Here is a 6235-nt window from a genome sequence, read left to right on the forward strand (position 1 = left end):
CCAGGACTGGTCTCCTTTAGGATGGAATGGTTGGATCTCCTTGCAGTCTGAGGGACTCTCAAGAGTCTTCTCCAACACCACAGTTCAAAAGCATCAATTCTTCGGCAATCAGCTTTCTTCACAGTCCAACTCTCACATCCATACATGACCACGGGAAAAACCATAGCCTTGACTAGACGGACCTTTGTTGACAATGTAATGTCTCTGCTTTTTAATATGCTATCTAGGTTGGTTATAACTTTCCTTCCAAGGAGTAAGCGTCTTTTAATTTCATGGCTGCAGTCACTACCTGCAGTGATTTTGGAGCCCAGAAAAATAAAGTCTGACACTGTTTCCACTGTTTTTCCATCTATTTCCCATGAAGTGACGGGACTGGATGCCATGATCTTAGTTTTCTGAATGTTGAGCTTTAAGCCAACCTTTTCACTTTGCTCTTTCACCCTAATCAAGAGGCTTTTCAGTTCTTCTTCACTTTCTGCCATAAGGGTGGTGTCATCTGCATATCTGAGGTTATTGATATTTCTCCCGGCAATCTTGATTCCAGCTTGTGCTTCTTCCAGCACAGCGTTCCTCATGAAGTACTCTGCATATAAGTTAAATAAGGTGATAATATACAGCCTTGACGTACTCCTTTTCCTATTTGGAACCAGTCTGTTGTTCCATGTACAGTTCTGACTGTTGCTTCCTGACTTGCAAACAGGTTTCTCAAGAGGCAGGTCAGGTGGTCTGGTATTCCCATCTCTTTCAGAATATTCCACAGTTTATTGTGGTCCACACAGTCAAAGGCTTTGGCATAGTCAATAAAGCAGAAATAGATGTTTTTCTGGAACTCTCTTGCTTTTTCCATGATCCAGCAGATGTTGGCAATTTGATCTCTGGTGCCTCTGCCTTTTCTAAAACCTGCTTGAACATCTGGAAGTTCACGGCTCACGTATTGCTGAAGCCTGGCTTGGAGAATGTTAAGCATCATTTTACTAGCGTGTGAGATGAGTGCAATTGTGCAGTAGTTTGAGCATTCTTTGGTATTGCGTTTCTTTGGTGTTGGAATGAAAACTGATCTTCTCCAGTCTTGTGGCCACTGCTGAGTTTTCCAAATTTGCTGGCATATTGAGTACAGCACTTTCACGGCATCATCTTTCAGGATTTGAAATAGCTCAATTGGAATTCCATCACCTCCACTAGCTTTGTTCGTAGTGATGCTTCCTAAGGCCTACTTCACTTCACATTCAAGGATGTCTGACTCTAGGGGAGTGATCACACCACTGTGATTATCTTGGTAATGAAGATCTTTTTTGTACAGTGCTTCTGTGTATTCTTGCCACCTCTTCTTAATATCTTCTGCTTCTGTTAGGTCCATACCATTTCTGTCCTTTATTGAGCCCATCTTTGCATGAAATATTCCCTTGGTATCTCTAACTTTCTTGAAGAGATGTCTAGTCTTTCCCATTCTATTGTTTTCTTCTATTTCTTTGCATTGATCGCTGAGGACGGCTTTCTTATCTCCTCTTGCTATTCTTTGGAACTCTGCATTCAGATGCTTTTATCTTTCCTTTTCTCCTTTGCTTTTCACTTCTCTTCTTTTCATAGCTATTTCTAAGGCCTCCTCAGACAGCCTTTTTGCTTTTTTGCATTTCTTTTTCCTGGGGATAGTATTGATCCCTGTTTGTCTACAATGCCATGAACCTCCGTCCATAGTTCATCAGGCATTCTGTCTATCAGATCTAGTCCTTTAAATCTATTTCTCACTTCCACTGTATAATCATAAAGAATTTGATTTAGGTCATACCTGAATGATTCATGGGGTCGCGGAGAGTCGGACACGACTGAGCGACTGAACTGAACTGAACTGAACTGAATGGTTTAGTGGTTTTCCCCACTTTCTTCAATTTAAGTCTGAATTTGGCAATAAAGGAGTTCATGATCTGAGCCACAGTCAGCTCCCAGTCTTGTTTTTGCTAACTGTATAGAGCTTCTGCAACTTTGACTACAAACAATACAATCAATCTGATTTCATTGTCAACCATCTGGTGATGTCCTTGTGTAGAGTCTCCTCTTGTGTTGTTGGAAGAGGGTGTTTTCTATGACCAGTGTGTTCTCTTGGCAAAACTCTATTAGCCTTTGCCCTGCTTCATCCTGTACTTCAGGCCAAATTTGCCTGTTACTCCAGGTATTTCTTGACTTCCTACTTTTGCATTCTAGTCCCCTATAATGAAAAGGACATCTTTTTCGGGTATGAGTTCTAAAAGCTCTGGTAGGTCTTCATAGAACCGTCCAAAATCAGCTTCTTCAGCATTACTGGTCGGGGCATAGACTTGCATTCCCATGATATCGAATGGTTTGCTTTGGAAACAAACAGATCGTTCTGTTGTTTTTGAGATTGCATCCAAGTACTGCATTTTGGACTCTCTCGTTGACTGTGATGGCTATTCCATTGCTTCTAAGGGATTCCTGCCCACAGTAGTAGATATAATGGTCATCTGAGTTAAAGTCACCCATTCCAGTCCACTTTAGTTCACTGATTCCTAGAAAGTTGACATTCACTCTTGCCATCTCCTGTTTGACCAACACCCAATTTGTCTTGATTCATGGACCTAACATTCCAGGTTCCTATGCAATATTGCTCTTTACAACATCAGACCTTGCTTCTATCACCAGTCACATCCACAACTGGGTGTTCTTTTTGCTTTGGCCCCATCCTTCATACTTTCTGGAGTTATTTCTCCACTGATCTCCAGTAGCATATTGGATCCAGTAACTGGTGCAGGGACAGTGGTGGCACCGTGCAGGAGCCACCTAGAGGAGATGCCCCATGTCCAAGGTAAAAGAAACCCAAGTAAGATGGTAGGCGCTAAGAGAGGGCATCAGAGGGCAGGCACACTGAAACCATAATCACAGAAAACTAGCCAATCTGATCACATGGATCATAGCCTTGCCTAACTCAATGAAACTAAGCCATGCCGTGTGGGGCCACCCAAGACTGACAAGTCATGGTGGTCCCCTGGAGAAGGGAATGGCGAACCACTCCAGTATTCTTGCCTTGAGAACCCCATGAAAAGTATGAAAAGGCAAAAAGATAGGACACTGAATGATTAACTCCCCAGGTCGGTAGGTGCCCAATATGCTACTGGAGATCAGTGAAGAAATAACTCCAGAAAGAATTTCATTTTTAAAGGAGTTTCATTTTCCTAATTCTGAGATTTTATTTTTCTTAGATTAAAGACAATTTCAAAATGCTGTGCTGTGCGTGCTCAGTTGCTCAGTCATGTCCGACTCTTTGCAGCCCCATGAACTGTAACCTGCCAGGCTTCTCTGTCCAAGGAATTTTCCAGAAGAGTCCTGGAGGAGGTTCAGTTCAGTTCAGTCACTCAGTCGTGTCCAACTCTTTGCGACCCCACGAATCACAGCACGCCAGGCCTCCCTGTCCATCACCAACTCCCGAAGTTCACTCAAATTCATGTCCATCGAGTCGGTGATGACATCCAGCCATCTCATTCTCTGTCGTCCCTGTCTCCTCCCACTCCCAATCCCTCCCAGCATCAGACTCTTTTCCAGTGAGTCAACTCGTCGCATGAGGTGGCCAAAGTATTGGAGTTTCAGCTTCAGCATCAGTCCTTCCAATGAACACCCAGCGCCGATCTCCTTTAGGATGGACTGGTTGGATCTCCTTGCAGTCCAAGGGACTCTCAATAGTCTTCTCCAACACCACAGTTCAAAAGCATCAATTCTTTGGCGATCAGCTTTCTTCACAGTCCAACTCTCACATCCACACATGACCACTGGAAAAACCATAGCCTTGACTAGACGGACCTTTGTTGGCAAAGTAATGTCTTTGATTTTTAATATGCTATCTAGGTTGGTCATAACTTTCCCTCCAAGGAGTAAGCATCTTTTAATTTCATGGCTGCAATCAGCATCCGCAGTGATTTTGGAGCCCAAAAAAATAAAGTCTGACACTTTCCACTGTTTTTCCATCTATTTCCCATGAAGTGATGGCACCAGATACCATGATCTTAGTTTTCTGAATGTTGAGCTTTAAGCCAACCTTTTCACTCTCCTCTTTCACTTTCATCAAGAGGCTTCTTAGTTCCTCTTCACTTTCTGCCATAAGGGTGCTGTCATCTGCATATCTGAGGTTATTGATATTTCTCCTGGCAATCTTAATTCCAGCTTGTGCTTCTCCAGCCCAGCATTCCTCATGATGTACTCTACATATAAGTTAAATAAGCAGGGTGACAATATTCAGCCTTGACGTACTCCTTGTCCTATTTGGAACCAGTCTGTTGTTCCATGTCCAGTTCTAACTGTTGCTTCCTGACTTGCAAACAGGTTTCTCAAGAGGCAGGTCAGGTGGTCTGGTATTCCCATCTCTTTCAGAATTTTCCACAGTTTATTGTGATCCACACAGTCAAAGGCTTTGGCATAGTCAATAAAGCAGAAATAGATGTTTTTCTGGAACTCTCTTGCTTTTTCCATGATCCAGTGGATGTTGGCAATTTGATCTCTGGTTCCTGTGCCTTTTCTAAAACCAGCTTGAACATCTGGAAGTTCACGGTTCACATATTGCTGAAGCCTGGCTTGGAGAATTTTGAGCATGACTTTACTAGCGTGTGAGATGAGTGCAATTGTGCAGTAGTTTGAGCATTCTTTGGCATTCCCTTTCTTTGGGATTGGAATGAAGACTGACCTTCTCCAGTCCTGTGGCCACTGCTGAGTTTCCAAATTTGCTGGCATATTGAGTGCAGCACTTTCATAGCATCATCTTTCAGGATTTGAAATAGCTTAACTGGAATTCCATCACCTCCACTAGCTTTGTTCGTAGTGATGCTTTCTAAGGCCCACTTGACTTCACATTCCAAGATGTCTGACTGGAGGAGGTAGCTATTTCCTTCTCCAGGGGATCTTCTCAACCCAAGGATAGTACCTGCATCTCTTGTGTCTTCTGCATTGGCAGGCTGATTCTTTACAACTGCACCACCTGGGAAGGCCTCAGCATGTTGAATGCCATGAAATTTCATATAAGCCTGTTGCTTATGTTTTACCACAGTATGACCAGTGTAAAACCTTTGGGATTATCTGAAAACAGAATCATCTGTTGTAAATAGGCTGAGTTTGTGTCTGTATTGTGGTCCTAGAAAGAGGGGAAAGGTTTCTCTAAGAGGCCAACAGAATTGCTGGGCAGCCAAATTTTGCCTTGATAATGACAGATTGCCAAGGTGAGTAATACTACTACTTTACCCATGAGCAGAATTACCATAGGAACTGCTTTTTAAGCTCAAGTCTCATACTTCTTGCTCTGCTGAAAACAGGGAAACCACAAGGCATTTAGGATGGACGCAGCTGGGGAAGACACCCACTCCCAAGATGGTTCATTCACATGGCAGGCAAACCGATACAGAATGCTCTCCCCAAGGCAATTTGGACTTCCCCTCAGGTTCCAAGAGTGAATGTCTTCAGAAACAGGAAGTGAAAGCTACCCATTCATTCCTCAAGGTCTGGATGCAGAACATGCGCTTTGCCATGTTCAACTGTTAGTCAAGCAGTTACAGAGCCCATGCTCAAGGGGAGGAGACATAGACAACACTTCTCTATAGGAGACCCTATGGTGGAATGATTGGGGAGAATGGAATTGTAGCATGTATATTATCATAAGTGACCAGTCCAGGTTCGACGCATAAATTTTCCTCTGTTCATTTCTTTGCATTTGTGCTTTTTAAAGTAATTTTTTTTATTCTATTTATAAAAAAAATAAATAAATAAAACCACCACTATGTGTAAATCATCAAAACAAAAGCATACTTCTTTTTAACTTGATCTTGCCCTTATAATCTTACCTGGGCACGTCTGTCCCAATCTTGGAAAATTAAGTACATCCCCAAGTTCAGTTAGCAAATCCTGATGTTTCAAAGAATCACAACAAAATAGGCAAGAAACTGTGTGACCTTACCTTTATTTGGGGGCTTCCCAGACGGCATGGTGGTAAAGAACCTACCTGCCAATGCAGGAGTTGCAAGAGAGGCAGGTTCGGTCCCTGGGTGGGAAAGATCTCTTAGAGAAGGGAAAAAAATAAAAATCCACTCCAGTATTCTTGCTTGGAGAATCTGCATGGACAGAGGAGTCTGGTGGGCTACAGTCCATGGGGTTGCAGAGTTGGACACAACTGAGCCACTAAACAACAACACCTTTACTGGGGTATGTTGTCAGTTTAACTGAAACAAGGGAAATCTCTTTGAAATAT

The sequence above is a fragment of the Moschus berezovskii genome, chromosome 6, assembly GCF_049115385.1.
Source record: "Moschus berezovskii isolate FMDL1 chromosome 6, NW_MosBer_1.0, whole genome shotgun sequence".
Lineage (NCBI taxonomy): Eukaryota > Metazoa > Chordata > Mammalia > Artiodactyla > Moschidae > Moschus > Moschus berezovskii.